At 40.9% G+C, this 19112-nt stretch overlaps 1 non-coding gene across 1 annotated transcript; it reads left to right on the top strand.

Moving 5' to 3' along the window:
- Positions 1 to 13373: 13373 nt before the first annotated feature.
- On the top strand, positions 13374 to 13481 carry LOC142425109 (U6 spliceosomal RNA). The gene has a single exon (XR_012779484.1). It is a non-coding gene; the product is annotated as a U6 spliceosomal RNA (small nuclear RNA).
- The last annotated feature ends 5631 nt before the right edge of the window (positions 13482 to 19112 follow it).

The raw sequence follows: 19112 nt of genomic DNA, 5'->3' as shown, positions 1-19112 counted from the left end.
TAAACTTTCCCTACATATGAATGTAACAGCAAAGGGTTTTGACAAAAGCAACTCAGAAAAGTCATATCTTAAATTCATACAATGGCCACCAACATGAGTATCTGAGTTTGGAAAGCCCTTGAAATGAGACTACGGAAGAGCTGCCTCCTCCCACCAAGAGTGAGCCTTAAAGGTGTGGATAAAGCATTAGCAAGCATCATTTGCTTGTGTGCCACAACTAAAAATGAGAAGAAATCACTGTGAATATCTATCCGTAATCCAAACATGCAATGTACTAAATATAAATCAAAGAGAGTTGGAAGCGGTCAAAATTAAATAAACTGAATAAATGTCAATATCCTAGGCACAAGTGAGCTAAACTGGACTGGAATTGGCCATTCTTAATTAGACAATCATTTGCTCCACTATGCTAGGAAAGACCAATTGAAGAGGAAGGACATCATATTTGTCACCAAAAAGAACACTTCAAGAGCTATACTGAAGTACAATGCTGTCAGTGATAAGATAAATTCCCTATGCTTAAAAGGAAGCTCAGTTAACGCAACTGTTGTTCAATGGCAATGATTAAGAAATTGAAGGGTTTACTGACTTCAGGTATCTGGGGTGGGTCAACCATGCAATCAAGAGACATTGATAATAGCTGGTGTTTGGACTATGGAAGTTTCAAGAAAAGAATGATTAATAGTAGGAAATTATAGCCTTGGTGATAGGAACTATGCAAGGGATCACATAATAGAAATTTGCAAGACCAATAGCTTCTTTATTGAAAACGCATTTTTTTAAAAGCATAATCCCTATCTTGACAGACGGAAACACAAAAATCAAATTATCTACATCTGTGAAAGAGGTGATGGAGAAATTTCAAAATCATAAGTCAGAAAAAGGACTGTGGCCAATACTCAATCGCTCGTGTGTAAGTTCAAATTGAAACTGAAGAAAATGAAAAGTAGTCCATGAGAACTTAAGTATGAGTTTGAGCGGATCATACTTGAGTTTAGAGACAATCTCAAGAACAGATCAGACTCATCAAACACTAACGACCAAAGACCAAGCAAGTTATGGAATTACAGCCAGGCTATCATAAACAGAGAAACCAAAAGTCTTTAAAGAGAGAGGGAAAAAGACCAAAGTGGATATCAGAGATGTTCGGAAGTTTTCTTTTAAATGCAGAGTGGTGACAGTGAAAGGAAGAAATGATGATTCGAAGAGTTAAACAGAAAACTTCAAAGTACAGTTCCAGAAGATAAACTACTCCAAAGCATTATCCTGAAATGTGCAAAGCCCTGGGGTGAGCAGCCAAAAGGGAGAGATACACATAGAATTTCTCGAACTGAAAATCAATATTCAAACCTCAATTTGTAATGCTGAAGGAATCTGTATATGTTTTAATGTAATGAAGTAGGCAGCATCAAAAATGGATATAAAGAATACATGTCACGGTACCAAAAGAATTGGTCAACCATTCCAAAGCTAGCATGTGATCAAGAACCGATGGCACTGAAGGAAGGAGTCAAAGCTGCCCTCGAGGTACTGACCACAGACAGTGGCAGAGGACGCACATTTGAGATGTTTCCACACATACATGCACTGCTAGTAGTGTTCACTTTTCTATTTCAAAAAATTTGGAAGACTGGTTCCTGGTCCAGTTGATTGGAAGAAATCCACATTTATGCTCATTCCAAAGAAAGGTGATACAACAGAATGTGGATGTTATTGAGCATTATCCTTACTATCACATGCGACTGCCTCTATGCTGAAGACAATTAAAATAACAAGCAAAGCGGCCAGATTCAGAAAAGTGCCAGATTCAGAAAAGTGCCAGATTCAGAAAAGTGCATGGAATGAGGGATGTCATTGTTGATGCTAGATGGATCTTGGCTGACAGTAGAAAATACCAGGCAAAGGTTTACTTGTGTTCTCTTAAGTATGCAAAGGGATTCAATTGTGTGTGTGTGTGTGTGTGTGTGTGTGTTATAACAAATTAGGGATAGCATGGCAAAGAACAGGAATTCCAGAACACTTCATTGCACTCATGCTGAACCCGTACGTAGACCAGGAGGCAGTTGTTCAAATAGCACTGGGCCGCTGAAAAGTAGGGTATATCCTTTCACCATACTTCTTCAATCTGGATACTGAAAAAATAATCTGAAAAACTTGGCTATATGAAGAAAAACACAGAATCAGGATCGGGGAAGACTCACTAACCACCTGCAATATATAGATGATACAATATTGCTGCTGGGAGGGACGAGGGCTTGAAGAACTTGCTGACGAAGATCAGTGATCACAGACTTCAGTATGGATTGCACTTCTACACAGAGGGGGAATCCTCATACCTGAGCCACTAGGCAACATCGTGACATATGAAGAAGATATTGAACTTGCCAAGGGTTTTATATTACATGGATCCACAAGCAGTAGTCATTGAGACAGCAGTCAAAAAACCAAACTACAAATTATATTGGGCAAATGTGATGCAAAAGACCTCTTTAAAGTGTTAAAGAGCAAAGATAAGGGGCCCACTGATCAAGTTTTGGCATTTTCAAGCACCTTGTGTGCTTGTAGGAAGCTGGACAGTGAACGCCAAGCTTTGAGGACAATATACTGGCATGAAGCAGCAAACTGACAGAGAGGTCAGTAGGGTTGTCCCCAAGCCCAGCTACGTCAGCCCCCTCTCCAGAAGATTGCACTGAAGATAAAGCTCCGGGGGAGTGGTAGGTCTGCCCAGACCAAATGGGAGTGAACTAAGAGGGGGAGACAGGGAGCAGGGAGAGAGCACGCCACATCCTGGGCCACCATGACCAACTCCTGCTCGGAGCAGCCAAGGCCCAGAGAAGACCACAGGGCCAGCCCCACTACAAGACACGACATCCCCTCACTGACCCACAGCTCTGCAGCAGACAGCACTGGAGACAAAGTGCAGGACCTGTGCCAGGTCTGACACCCCCCCCCCACACACACACACAGACACACACAAGGGGGCAAAACACAAAGAGAGTGCAACAGAGCAACAAGGGGAGCAAAGCAAGGGAGTCTGTGAGGAATCCTGAAAACACACTTCATACTTGGAGGGCAGGGCTTGGCACCTCATCAGACTCAATCAGAATACATGCATAAGGGTCAGCAGACAGATCTTGGAAGTATTTATAGGACACCCCCATTTTTTTTTCTTTTTTTTTTCATGTCTATCTATATAAGATAGGCAAGATATACAATCCCAAGGAGAAAATAGCAGGACCAATGGTTCCAGGGGAACAGGGGAAGGGGGAGGGGGGGAAGGGAGAAGGGGGGGCAACAAACCCAGTGACAAGAGAACAATGAAAGGTCTAAAATCAATGTTGAGGAGGGTGTGGAGCACCTGGTGGGGTTTGATAAAGTGCAATGTAGCTGAGAGGAATTACTGAGAGTCGGATGAAGGGTGAAAATGATAGTGGGGCAGGAGGAAAGTAAAAAGAAATACAGGAAAGAACTAGGAGGCAAAAGACATTTACAGTGGTATAAATGGAGGCATGTATATATGTAAATATATTTATATGTAATGATAGGGATATAGGACTCTGTATATATATTTATATGTTAAGTATCGAGGTAGCAGATGGACATTGGGCCTCTGTCCAGTTCTCCCTCAATGCTGGAATATTTTGTTCTAATAGCCTGGCATTCTGTGATGCTCACCTTTCCAACATTACCACTGAAGTCAAAGTGGGTGCATAAACAAATGTGGTGAAGAAAGCTGATGGTGCCCAGCTATTAGAAGATATAGCGCTTGGGGTCATAAAGGCTTGAAGTTAAACAAGCAGCCATCTAGCAGGGAAGCAACAAATCACACTTGGAAGAATCACTCCAGCCTGTGTGATCACGAGGTGTCAAGGAGATCAGGTATCAGGCATCAGAAGACCCAAAACAAACAATCATATCAATGAGAACAAGGTGGGTCAGAGTGGAGACGCAAAGCCCATCTGTGGACAATTGTACATCCTCTCACAGAAGAAGTGAAGAGCCAGCCAGGGTGCAAGATAGTACTGACCAAACCCACAAAGTTCCTCCAGTTCTTTAATATTTCCTGCCCCCTCTATCATGGCCCCAGTTCTACCTTACAAATCTGGCTAGAATGGAGCATGTCCACTGGTACAGATAAGAGCTCTTGACACATGGAATCCACACAGAAAAACTTCTCAGGAACAATAATGGGAGTAGTGATACAATGAGGGGAAGAGGAAGGGAGAAGGGAGAGAAAGGGGGAACCACTCACAATGATCAATGTGTCATCCCACACACACACCTGAGGGGGGTGAACAATAGAAGTGTGGGTGAGGGGAGACAGCGGTCAGTGTAAGATATGACAATAATAATAATGTATAACTTATCAAGGGTCACGAGGGTGGGAGGGTGGAGAAGAGAGGAAAAAACTGGAAATGATGCCCAGGGCTCAAGTAGAAAGAAAATGTTTTGAAAATGATGATGGTAACATATGTACAAATGTGCTTGATATAATAGATGCATGGAGTGTGATAAGAGCTATAAGAGCCCCAGATAAAAAGATTTATATAAAACATTTTTAAAAGCTGGAACATGAATAAGAAAGACAAATAAATGTAAGCCTTTGAATCCTGGTGTTAGCAAAGAATATTGAATCTACCCAATTTGTCTGGTAAGAAGTACAACTAGAATGTTCATTCGGAGAGAGGATGGTGAGTCTGTAGAACATGGGACGTGCTATCAGGAGGTGTCAGGTCCTGGAGAGGGACACCATGTTTGGTCATGATGTGGTTCAGCACAAACCAGGACGACCCTCCACAAGAGGGGCCAAACACAGTGGCCGCAAGAGGCTTGTGGAAATGGCGGTGGGAGTGGGCGGGCAGCATTGGGTACTGTGTGCGGGGGGGGGGGGGGCACCTCTCTTTTTTTGTCATTCTGAAACCACCAAAACAAATGGTGGATAGCACCATCATTTGGTGATGGACGGCTTTTTAAAATCCCCCCAACACGATCACTCCAAGTTGTTCGTATGAACTGCAGATTTAGAGAGTACATCATATAAATTAAATTATAATAAACATCAGTTAAACTGTGGCTACTCAAGACAATAGTAAATACATATTTTTACACAAATAACATACATGGTCTCTTTATGTGTGTGTGCACAAACCAGGCAACCCTCTCTCACACATCGGTTTCCTATGCATGCTATGCACATAATGGGGATGGATGTACTGTACATGAAAAACTCAGTTCTTGGAAATATGAGCAAAAAACTGAAGAAGACTCCTGCTGTCCTGTCGAACATGTATGCATCATCCCCATTTTCACTGGTATATTATTACTAACAGATTACGAATCATTGGCCCTTTTATTATCAAATTATTGTTTGTAAGATTTTATGTGCATGTGTGTGTGTGTATTAACTGAATACATACTGACTCGTTGAGTGTTTTTGACCATTAGTTGTGAAAGGTTTGGATAAATGTCATATGAGATGCATGTGTCCCAATGAATTCTGGTGGTAGAATGGGAAGGGCGAAGCATGGGGAAAAAAACCTTTTTTTAATCTTAGCAGTTTAATTTTATTGATTGAAAATTTGAAAGTACGGCAATGCATAAATCTTTATCTCCCTGTAGAGAAGTTCAACAGGACAAAAGGTTTACACAATCACTTCTGCAGGATATGCCATCTCATACAGTTACCTTTCAGCACAGCAACATGTCAACCAAACAGTTCCTTCTGTCTTCTGCAGCTGTACAATTCCTTCCCAGAACAGACTACATGTGGGGGGAAAGACTCCAAAGAAAACCCAAAGGTAGAACATGTAACTGTTATCTATATGTATCATGGTTTCCACACGAGTTAAACCGTTTTAGAATTCATCATGAATGCAAGATTTCTTCATGGCCCTGACAGAACCAGGCTGCCAAGGAGCAATGTGTTCCCAAGAGTGGATGCAGCCCTGGACTATGGGAATATTGAGAAGAGGGGATGATTCATAGCTAAGATGTATTGTCCCCCAAATCCAGCCCTTAGCTTTTGCCCATGCTCAATTTCATTAATCTTTCTAATCAACTGCAGAAATCAAGAAACAACCACATTAAATTGTTTAGGGGAATAAATTAAGTTACGATGAGTAATATAAGGTCACTAAGGATGTCTGTTATCTCTCTCCCGCAAGGATCTCTTTTCACTGAGGAACGGTTCAGAGCATTCCCACTATAAGAAGAAACCTGCCGAAAAGCTAGCCTAGAAGAAAGCAGAACCAAGTAATGGAGAAAAATAACTTCCTGATGACATTATCTGACCATCTATATTCATCGTGCTTGGTAAAGGGAGAGGCAGTGAGAAAGAGGAAGGCCTTCAACGAGATGGACAGACACAGTGGCCGCAACAATGGACTCAAGCCTAAGAACAATGGTCAGGATGGCGCAGGACTGGGCAGTGTTTTGTTCTCTTGTTCATAGAGGGTCGCTATGGGTTAAAACAGACTCCATGGTGTCTAACAACAACAGGATTCACCCACACATGGCCCATTCTATCACTGACCTTTTCAATCACTTATGTCAACAAAAAAATTATAACAGGGTAAGTTGAGTTTCTGTCACAATCAGAATATATATTTACTGAGAAGCCATACTGCAATTCGAATATGTTCACCGTTCACTGCTTAGCACTATTTTCTATTTACTGCGCCTAAAGTATTCTCCTGGGTTCCTTCACCTCCGAGATAAGGATGAAGAAAGGAAGAAACAAAGGCAAGAAGCAATTTAATTAATTTCTCTTCCAGACTGGCAGATCCCCCTCCTGCCTGGTCTGTCTGTCTTCTCTATATAACTCCTAAATCTAGTAGCATTTTTACCATTTTCTTGGCTTGTAGCCTCTTATGTTATACTTGTATTTGTATACATCTCTCTCCTAGACTAAATGTTAAGCCTCTAAAGACAAGTGCTGTGTTTGAGCCTGTTGGCAGAGCGCCACCCCAACCCCCGCCCCCACCGAACTCAGAGAGAAAGGTTTGACTGTTTTGAGAGTGATATTTTTTCTTAGGATTTTAAAAATTTGTCGCATGAAATATTGATTTTTCGTTAGCATTTGCTTCAATGATTCATTGTGATTCAGGAATTTGGAAACAGGAACTGCAAAGCAATTACTTAAACAGATCTGGATGAAAAATAGTTTGCCACTGTTGAATATGGGCAACAGTCTACAACTTTTGTACACTCAGCTTCTTCCTATTAAGCACACGGTCTAGTTAAGTATTCTGGGAAATTGTTCATCTGTTTACTTCTGTGCAGTAAAACTAAAATAAAATTGAGGACAGAGCCTTCTAGTGAATAGCTGATGGCTGGCCTAAAAATGGGTTCCTGTCCCATACTCATCACTAAAACCTTTTCCTGAAATGGCCAAGGTCACCTTTCATCTTACTAAGGAAAAATAGAACATAATTTAATTTTCACTGGACACAGGATATTTTAGTGCCTTGGTATCACCACTTGGAATATCATGGATTTTTTGTCATTAAGATATAGAAACGTAGACTGTGGCTTTACATTTCTCTAGCTCGAGGGCATACTTGAATATTTATTTTTATCGTAACTAAATTCCTGATAGAATCAGTCTTCTTTCTCTCACCTAGAAGCTAAATGTAGAGGGAAAAAAGCAAAGAAACAGAAAGATTTGTAATTATACTAAAATACTATTAGATTAGGATGGACTAAAATGAGATGGAGGTTCTCTTTTACCAACTTACACTAAGTATACGGTGTTCTGTGACTGCTCTGAAAGTCAGCGTTGACAAAACATGACACAAATGCTATTGTGCTACACATGCATCCAGGGAGCAGGATTTTCCAAGGCACATTTTCCATGAGAAACTACAACTAGACCCAGTTTGGCCAAATTCTATATTAGATAGAGTGTGTGTGTGGCGGTCGGTGGGGGTGGGGGTGTGAGGTGTATGTTTGTTTTCCACAAGAGAATTGGAAAAGGAAATGTAAAGGCAGAACAGAAGGGAAGGTAAATGAGAAAAAAAAAAAGAGAGAACCAGATGGTGTGAGACTGACTCAAAACAAAGATGCCATCCCACCTGAAGCCTCATTAAAATGACAATTAACAAAGGCATAAAACCCTCAGATCTATAATCACAAAAGGGGAGGAAAAGAGATCCGGGCCACAAAGTTTTGTAAGCTGGGAAACAGGTGTATGGCTCAGCAGACCCGAGAAGATCAACCCTAAAACGGCAGTGGAGGACATTTCATATGCAGCTTTCAAAGACTTCTTCCCATCCCGCCTTATTTTAAAACAACAACCCCCCACCCCGCAAAGATTCAGGAATTGCTGGAAAGTCAAGATGATGCCCCAAGATTGTTCAAGAAACACTAAGCCTTCCAGATGTGCTCCCCCTCATAGAAGACGATTTGACTCTCTAGAGAGGGTCAGAGAGAGTTCTGGTGGCCTCATGGATTGATTGCACATTGAGTTGCTAACCATACAGTCGATGGTTTTGAACCCACTAACCATTACCTGGGGAGAAAGATGTGGCTGGCTGGGCCTGTACCGACTATAAGTCTCAGAACCCAAAGGAGCAGTTGTCCTCTCGTATAGGTTTCCATGTTGATTTGACCTACTGCCCCCTTTTCAGAAAAACCAATTACTCAGCACCCTTCTGGCAGTAACAAAAACCTTTGCATAGTCACCCCAAAGCCAGGATAAAGTGTAGGTTATCTGCTTTTGCAACTCCCCCAGGTTCATTGCAGAAGCCCCCAGGAGGCAATATCATCTGCTTTGGGAAACACTGATCTTCAGGGTTGCTACGTGTGGGAACAGACTCAATGGCACTGTTTGTTTGTTTGTTTGTTTGTTTGTTTGTTTGTTTGTTTGATCTGGAGTACAGAATACCAGATGCAGTTGACACTGAGGAGGTAGTCTAAACCACAAAAAGAGAGAGAGAGAGGTGTAAAAGTTTGCATATTAAATACTGAGGCACACTACCCTTTGCCCCATGTTTTTCCCTAAGCATTGGCAGGCTGGCATCGCCTTTTCAGGTCAAAGATTATAAGAATGTTCTCCAAGGAATCTGCCCAGCCAAAGAGAAAAGGCTTCAAGGTAATAACTTTGGGAGCTAAGTGGCTCTCCCACACAGAGAGCATTCAATCAGATTTCCAGGCCCACACTTTTACATGATCATCAAACATCTGGGGAATGACTAACAGGAAAGCAGAAGTCAAAACTAATAAGAACAAGAGAAAACAAAGTTTGTTTTCATGAAGGACAAAAAGAAATTCTGTAAATGGATAACCAGAAAAATCAAGATAAATATTATAACAAGAACAAGAAGTTACGTGTGTGCATACTTACATATGTTCAGAAGCAAAATCTTTATAAAAAATAAATGACAATGGAAATTTATAAATTCCTCCTAGTTCTGTCCTCTATTTCCTTTTGCTTTCCTCTTGTCCCACTATCATGTTCAACCTTCATTTGGGTTTCAGTAATTCCTCTCGGTTAAATTGCTCTTGATCATGCCTGACCAAGCCTCCTATACCCTCCTCACTACTGAATTTGGATCACTTGTTGTTCCCTTATCCCTGGAGTTGTTAACACCACTTCCTTTCCCCCACCTAACCCCCTCCCATGTGCCCGGGAACCATCGGTCCCGTTGTTTTCTCCTCCAAATTGTTTATCCCATCTAGATAAACCTGCAGAGATAATAATATGCACAAAAACAAGACAGCAAAATAAAACAACAATAAAAACCAATGACAAGAAAAAGAAAAGCCTGTAAATAGTTCAAGGTTTGTTTGTTGATCTTTAAGAGTGTTTTCCAGTTGAGTCTGATGGAGTGCCATGCCCTAGCCCCAAAGTCTATTTTTGGTACTCCCTGGGGACTTCCTTGCTCGGCTCTCTTTGCTGTTCTGTTGCACGCCCTTAGTGTTTTGCCTTGGTGTGGTGGGTTCAGATAGGGCACAATTTCCACACTGTGTCTCCAGTGTTGTCCCCTGCAGGGCTATGGGTCAGTGAGGGATGTCGTGTCTCATAGTGGGGCCAGCCATATGGTCCTCTCTGTGCATTGGCTACTCTGAGCAGGGATATCATCCTCAAGACTTGATGGGCCAGGATGGGATCCACTCTCTCTTCCTCCCCCTTCTTTTGCGCCTATGTGCTCTGATCAAACATGTCTCTCTCTGAGCTGTAGCTTCAGTGCTGTCCTCTGAAGAAAATTCTTCTGGGAGGAGGGGTGGCTGTCCACGTAATTGGGATTGGGGTTGGCCCCTCAGACCTCTCTACTGGTTCCCTGCTTCATTCTGATATGTTGCATTCACATCTTGGAGCACTGGGTTGAAGGTGGGGTAGAAATGGGGAACTGATTACAAGGATCTATATATAACCCCCTCCCTGGGGGATAGACAACAGAAAAGTGGGTGAAGGGGGATATCAGACAGTGTAAGACATGACAAAGTGATAATAATTTATAAATTATCAAGGGCTCATGAGGGAGGAGGGAGTGGAGATGGAGAAGGGAAAATGAGGAGCTGATACCAAGGGCTCAAGTAGAAAGCAAATGTTTTGAGAATGATGAGGGCAACACATTTACAAATGTGCTTAACACTATAGATAGATGTATGGATTGTGATAAGAGTTGTATGAGCCCCCAATAAAATGATTTTTTAATTAACAAAAAAGAAATTTAAAATGTCGAAGAATTGGGAGATAGAGTTGGGGAGATTTCACCAAAACCAGAGCCAGAATCAGAGTTTGGAGAAGGAAGATGAAAGCATCAGCAATCTTAAGGAATAGTCCAGGTGACCCAAAATCTGAGTAATGGGGGTGCCAGAAAGAAAGACTAGAGGAAATGGGGCAAGAGAATAATAAAAAATAATGCTTCAAGTAAATTTTCCCAAATTGAACAACATGATTTTCCAGCCAGAATGGACTCATCAAAAGCTCCGTGTACCCATGGCCCTTGAGCAGAATCCTTTGACATTGAGCCTTACAGTGGAGTGGTGCATGCCCTTTGGACATTTATTAGCAGACCTGAAAGAACTTTGTCAACATGTTCTGATCAACAACTCAACCCTAAGCACTCCTCATTAGTATTCCAGCTTGTTAACTTCCTTAATAAACCCTTTAAGGATGATTTTTTAAAAACCCTCAGCATAATGGAATCAAAAAGATCCAGACTGTCTTTGCTGTCTCTTGTGCACCACATCAGATCCTCTTGATCTCCCTGCCTCTCGCTTCAGACATAACTATGGCCGCCAGCTCAACCGGGACTCTGAAAAGCTCACCTATATCTCCCCTCAAGCCAGCACTTCAGCCCAGCACCCTAATTGAAGCCCACATACACACTAGCCCTAAAGTACCAGACACATACATTTCTATGGGACAAATCTATAATTAAAGACACAAGCATTTCTATGGGGCAAAAAACAGAGCTGATGGATAAACTTCTCTTGACTTTCTTCTTTCATGCGGCTCATCCTGTGGTACCCTTCATGTGGCTTCTCTGAGGACAGTCCCACGAAACATGCCATTAGTAACTCAACTTCCTCTTGGTTCCACTTTTTCTGGGCTTCACACCCCTGGGTGCCACATCCCCGATGTTTGTATTTGCAATACCAATAATTTAATAACAAAGAAACATTTCCCTCAAAGAAGCTCTGGAGACACAACAATTCAGCAATCAGCTGTTTGCTGGGATATTGGTGTTTCAAACCCAACTAGGCCCTCCAAAGGAGGAAGACTTAGCAATCTCCTCTTGTAAAAGACTATAGCCAAGAAAACCCTAGGGGGGGGGGCAGCTATTCTCACGCAGGCTTGCTTCAAGTTGTCTTTCTGGGAAGCTAACGTGCAGATGTGAGGAGACGTGTTGTTGCCATTGTTAGATGTCCATCCATGTGCGACAGAAGGAAACACTGCCCAATTCTGTGCCCACCTAACAGTCATGGCTTTGTTTGGGCCCTTAGTGCAGCCACTGTGCCCATCCACCTTGTGAAGAGGCTTGCTCTTCTCTGCTGTCCCTCTCCTTTGCCAAACAGGATGGCCTTTGCCAAGGACCGGTTCCTCCTGATGCGTCCAAGAAATAAAGCCTCGCCATCCTCACTGCTAACGATCCTCCCAACTGTACACCCTCCACATCAGATGTGCTTCTTCTTGACAGTCCATCGTGTATTCAGTCTTTCTCCGGTGCCACGCTCAAAGGCATCCACTCTTCTTCAGCCTTCTGTGCCCATTATCCACCTCTCCCCTGCATACGAGGCAACTGAAAATGCGGCGACTTACCGTCGAGGGCATCTAAGTCATCAAAGTGGCAGCTTGGAGGAGGGGAAAAAAAAGAGGACCTGATGCAAGGGGCTTAAGTGGAGAGCAAATGCCTTGAGAATGATTGGGGCAGGGAATGTATGGATGTGCTTTATACAATTGATGTATGTATATGTATGGATTGTGGTAAGAGTTGTATGAGTCCCTAATAAAATGTAAAAGAAGAAAAGAGAAAAAAATGATTAGGGCAAAGACTGTACAGATGTGCTTTATACAATTGATGTATGTATATATATGAACTGTGAAAAGAATTATATGAGCCCCAATAAATTGTTAAAATTAAAAAAAAAGAGAGATCTTGTGCACAGAGCTGCCCACTGTGGTACATTTGATTTCTTAAGTGATGATTCCATGGACCTTGTTTATGGACTCAAGTAAAAGGAAATCGTTGACAACTTTAAGCTTTTCTCCATTCATCAGGATGTTGCTTATTGATCTAGTTGTGAGAATTTTTGTCTGTTTAGTTTGGGGTATAATCCATGCTGATGTCTGTATTCTTTGATCTTTATCAGCAAGTGCTTCAAGTCCTCTTAATTTTCATCCTAGAAGGCTGGGTCATATGCATATTGCAGGTTAATATGTCTTCTTCTGATCCTGATACTAGGTTCTTCTTCATATAGTACCAGCTTCTCATATCATATGTTCAGCATACAGATGAAATAAATTTGGTGAAAGAATATAATCTTGGTGAATATCATTCCTGATTTTAATTCGCATACTGTCTCTTTGTTCTACTCACATGACAGGTTCTTGGTCTATGTACAGGTTCTGCATGAGCAAAATTAAGTGCGCACAGGGCAGATCATTATAAAATTTTAGAACACTAGAAATAAAGAATAAATACCCAAAGCTTCCAAAGATATAAAAATATTCTATATACAAAATATAACACACTACAACTGCAACACCAGAAAGCTGGAAGAAAATGAAGCAAAGTCTTCCAAATTATGAAGTGAAAATATGTATATACACTTTTATAACTATATGCAAAAGCAGGGAAAAAATTCAATACCCATTTTAGAAAAATCCTTAGCAAAGAAGGAAATTCCCCTAATTAAAAAGTACAGTACTTGCTTTGCCAGCACATACACTAAAGTTGGAACAATACAGAGAAGATTAGCATGGTCCCCTGTGCAAAGATTACATATGAATTTGTGAAGCATTCCATATTTTTCTTAAATTTTATGTACAGTCATTTTTAATAAATATGGTCCAATATGGAAAAAAGTACAAACGATTCATCAAATATGTAAGTAAATTAAAGATATACAGCTTCACACACACACACACACAATCAAAGTAAGCAAGCAAAAGGCTTCCCATCTCCCTTTCTCCAAAGTTCCCAGAGGAGAATTTACTCCACCAAAAATGAGTGGTAAAGCAAGAGGGGGAAGAAGCAGAAGATACACACTGCTCATTCACTGCCATCAAGCTAATTCTGACTCACAGAAACTCTGCGGGTCAGAGTAGAACTGCCTCACGGGCTTCCAAGACTGCAACTCTTTACAGGAATAGAAACTTCATCTTTCTTCCATGGAGTGGCTGGTGGTTTCGAGCTGATGGCCTTGCAGTTAGTAGCCCCACGCGTAAGCACTATGCCTCTAGGGCTAATGAGATGTACAAGAACAGGGACGATAGCTTACCCACTCAGAAACAGCAATAGGAGTAATGGTTCCCTGAAGGTGTGGGAAGAGGAGTGGGGGAAGGAGGAGGGAATAGGGAGTGGATAGAATTGATAACTATATAACCCCACTCGATGGAATAGAACAACAGAATGATATGTGAATGGAGTGGATTGTGTAAGATATGGGACAGGGGAAACTATTACAGGGAAAAAATATCTAATAAGGGTTCCTGGGGGTCGAGTGGAGGAGGGAGGGGATAAAGGGGAACTGATATCAAGGAGTTCAAGAAGAAAGAAAATGTACTGAAACTAATTGTGGTAGCAATTGTATAATACTGCTTGATGTGATTGAACTATGGAATGTTATGATATCTGTAAGAGGTGCCAATAAAATTATGAACAAAAAATAAAGCAATGATGCGTCCTCTCACGTGGGTTCATTGAGTGCACTGTAAGCTCGTGGTATTGTCTTCATTGCTCCCAGGGTTTGCTTAGTCATTGATATTGTCCAGTTTTCTGGTGTTTCATCTACCATGTTGCAATTAATGTTTACAAACCTATATAAATAAGTTTTAAAAACTAAGTAGTAAGCAATTGAAGGAAAAGAAAGTGAAAAATGTAAAAGGGTTCTGCTCAGTTATCCATAATGTTGTAACTGGTGGTCGCTTTGTCACTGGTATTTCAAAATCCAGCAGGGTCTCCTGTAGACAGCAGCCTTCAGCACAGCTTCCAAACCAAGAATAGACTAGGAAGAAGGAATAGGCAGGGCTTCTGAGGGATTATCCACTGAAAGACTTATGAATAGTAGCCGTACTTTATCTGGTAGAGCACTGAAAAACAAACCCTCAGATTGCAAGGGATTCAAAATATGACTGGGGAAGAGCTGCATCCTCAAACGCAGAGTCCACTTCTTTGACCTGGAGTAAACAAAGCTCTTGTGGCTTTCATTTGCTGATGGGACATGATGAAAATGGTGGCAAAATATTTGCAAATAAATATCCATTAATATTGAAAAGCTGGGCATGAATCTAAGAAAATTGGAATTTATCCAAGATAAAATGGAACACGTAAAGATTGACATTGTAGGCATTGGTGAGCTGAAATGACTGCTTTGGTCCTTTTGAACAGAACAATCATATGATTCATGATGCTGACAAGGGCAAGTTCAAGAAAAGTGACATCACCTTCATCATCAAAAATAAGAGTTCAAGATCTGTCTTGAAATATAAGATTGTCTGTGATAGGATAATATGCACTTACAAGGAAAACCAGTTCATACAACTATGATTCAAATTTATGTACCAATCACTAAATCCAGTGATGAAAGTATTGGAGAACTCTACTAACTTCTTCAATCTGAAACTGATCAAATGTGCAATCAAAATATAGTGATAATTACTGGTGATTGGAATGTAAAAGTTGGAAACACAGATCAATATGGGAAAATATGGCCTCAGAGATAGAAACAAGGCTGGAGATCACATGATAGAATCTTGAAAGATCAATGACTTCCTCACTGCAACTTCCTATTATCAATAGAATAACAGTGACTATACACTTGGACTTCACCAAATGGAGCAAATATAATAAAATTGGGTACATCACTGGGAAGAAATTATGGAGAAACTCAGTCCTGATGGTCATTTACAAGCTCTCAAAAAAAGAAAAGACCAAAGTGGGTATTAGAAGGGACTCTGAAACATGATCCTGAATTTAAAGTAACTAAGAGGAATTGAAAAAAATGAAGGAAGAAAGACTGGACATCACAGAATCTTATGGGCAGCTTCATAAAGCAAAGTAAAGGATCCTGAAGAAATGTGAAAAGACCTGGAGTGAGAAAACAAAAAGGGAACTACATGTTTGGTATTTTTCAAGCCAAAAGAACTGAAGAAAAATTCAAATTTGGGTTGAAATACTGAATGATTCTATAAGTAAAATATTGAAAATTGCAGAAAGTTCCACTAGGGGATGAATTAAATACATCATACTGGGTAATGTAGCGAGTCTGTGAAAAAGAAGAAGACTTTCAACTAGATGGATTGACACAGTGGCTACAACAATGGGCTCAAACATCACAACAATGGTGAGGCTGGACCGGGATTGGGTTGTGTTTCTTTCTGTTGCGCATAGGCTCACTGTAAGTCAGAACCAACTCAATAGCACCTACCAACAACACAATTTCAGTACAGTAACAGACAACAGATCAGTGGTTACTTGCACTGGGGTTCTAGGTTGTGAACTAACTGGGAAGAGACACAAGGCAACGATGGAAATGCTCGGTGTGTTGACTATGGTTTCACAGGTAAATTCGTTTATCAAAACTCATCATCTGTATACTTAAAGGTAGATGCATTTATTGTATGTAAATTATACCTCAATAAAGTTTTTAAAGTGATAGTACATGGAGCACTGGAAAAGAAAGAGGAAAAGGAGCATGTGAGCTAAGAGAGAAGATGATGGGGTCATACTTAGGGAGAGAGGAGGAAAGAAAACTGAAGAATGTACGAATGGAGGGAGTCTCTAATGAAGTCTCTGGGCTAGCTACTGTACTTGACACTTTACAATTTCCTTTAATCCCCACCATGATCGTGCAAGTAAAATATAATTATCTTATTTTATTTATATGGAAACTGAGATCTTAGGAGATTAAATACTTCTCTATATTTTTTAATAAAAAGACATGAACCTTTAATATGCTGCTTACAAGAAACATACCTTAGATAGAAAGATAAACAGACTTAAAATCAAAGGATAGGGAAACTATATCTCAGACAAAACAAACATCAATGTTAGTGGCATTTTGTGAGACAAAGAAGGCCACTATATAATTATGAAAGCATTAATTGAACAAGAAATCAGAACCATAATTAATATACATGCAGCAAATGAAAGACCATCAAAATTAATCAATTAGTCAATTCTTTCAGAAATCAAGAGACAAATAGATCATAACACGATAATACTGGGAGACATCAATACATCACTTTTGTGATCAACCAGAAAGAAAAACAAAAATACAGAAAAATTAAACAACACAATCAATCTACTTGGTCTCTAGATATAGATAGATATAGATGATATAGAGATAGAGATAGAGATAGAGATAGAGATATCGAACACACTCACCCAAACACAAAATTCATTTCACTTTCTTTTGATCTCTTTTTAAAAAATGATTTTATTGGTAGATTATACAACTCTTATCACCATCCATACACACATCCATTGTGTCAAGCACATTTGTACATCTGTTGCCATCATCATTCTCAAAACATTTACTTTCTACCTGAGTCCTTGGTATCAGCTCCTCATTTTTCCCCTTTCCTCCACTTCTCTAAATTTTATACCATGTTAGTAGCTTTCAAACTCTTTCTACTACCTGTTACTAACTTCCTTTGGAGGTCAATGGTGATGGGTGGGTTTTCCCTCATTTTCTGAGAATCAAGATGGAGTGTGGCATACTCTTTATGTTGTTAGTGGCCATGGAGTTGGTATTGACTCACGGTGTCCTTACGAATAACCTTAGTTAGTTCTGTGCCATCTTAAAGATCATGGATGTTTCAGTTTATGGTTGCAGCTGCTGTGTCAATTCCCCTCCCTGACTATCTGTTCCCTGCATTAGCTTTCTATGTACCTTACCAAACATGATGTGCTTTTTTAGCAACTGGTCTTTTCTGATGACATGTCGAAAGTAAATGAGATCAGGTCTCAGTATTCTCACTTTCAAGGAGCATTCTGGTTGAATGTCTGACAAGATAGATTTATTTGTTCTTCTCATAGTTCATGACATAGTCCATTGGCTGAAGAAGACCTGTTGCATTTGAGTTGCAGTATTGATTAAGAATATTGAATATACCAGGGTATTTATTACAGATCAGCCTTGGTGGAAAGGCAGGAGACAAGTAGCATTTAGCAGAGAAGTCAAACTAAGCCTCTGGAAATGCCTGGGGAAATCTGAAGAGCATATGGATAAAGTGTGTATGGATAAAGGCTTTACTACGCTAGTCTTGGTTGGTTCTTAAATAGGGGCTGTCCAGAAAGGCATCCCTTGGGTGGGATGGCCCATTGCAGAAGACAGTTTGGTCACTGGAATCCATCTGCTTACAGTGGGGTTGACAAGTACTTTCTTAAAGCGGTATCTGAATGGCCCATCTCTGTGTCTACACAATACTACAGATAAAATGAATGAATAAATAAGGAGGAAAATATTCATTTTTTTCCTCAGAAGAACAAATATGGCTACACCGGCCAGCTTTGCTTCTCCTCCCTCTTCATGCATCAGGTTCTCAGCAGCAACTTCCTCCGCACAGGCAGCCAGGATCATCCTCATTGTCTGTTTTTCGTCCGGAACCTCTGCAGAGACCTGTGCCCTCTGGGCGAGCCTGCGGTCATCTGCAATACCAGTGCCTTAGCTTCGAGCATCACAGCACACACAAGCCCCCATAGCACAACACACTGAGAAACAGTGATGGAATCTGAATTGTGGTGCATTCGAATGGTGGTGCTGGAGAAGAATATAGAAAACACCGTGGGCAGCTAAAAGGGAAAACCAATCTGTCTTGGAAGAAGTGTGGCCAGAGTGCTCCTTAGAGGCGAGGATGGCAAGACTTCATCTTACATACTTTGGACATGTTGTCAGGAAATACCAGTCCCTGGAGGACATTGATCTTGGTAGAGAGGCAGCAAAAAAATAGGGAAGCCCACAAGGAGATAGATTAATTCAGTGGCTGCAAAAGTGGGCTCACACATAGGAACAATTGTGAGGATGGTGCTGGGCTGGGCCGTGCTCTGCCCTGCTGTGCAAGAGGTCGCGATGGGGCTGAATCACCTCGATGGCACCTAGCAACAACAGCATCCCTCCGCGCATTGTGGCCTCTGCTGCCTTCAGGTCTACGAAAGGTCCATTTCCTTACGCAGAAATTATTCAACAAGGACGAAAGGGGGTAGAGATGATATCGATAACAATAACAGCAACGAAGAGTAGTTGCTAACATGTTTTATTGCCTGGCAGTGCTCAAAGCACAGAACAACCAACTCATCTTAAACTAACAACCAACCTCCGCAGCTGGGACCACGTTTAATGTTCATTTCATATCATGGAAACTGAGGCAGGGAGAGATTTTTAGCTTCTAGCCTAAGGCCACACCGTTATTTTGAGAATACGTTGTGACAGGGTTTCAT

The sequence above is a fragment of the Tenrec ecaudatus genome, chromosome 13 (genome assembly GCF_050624435.1).
Source record: "Tenrec ecaudatus isolate mTenEca1 chromosome 13, mTenEca1.hap1, whole genome shotgun sequence".
In the NCBI taxonomy this organism is placed as follows: Eukaryota; Metazoa; Chordata; class Mammalia; order Afrosoricida; family Tenrecidae; genus Tenrec; species Tenrec ecaudatus.
The sequence above is the reverse complement of the archived record's forward strand: the minus strand, read 5'-3'. Positions and strand labels throughout refer to the sequence as shown.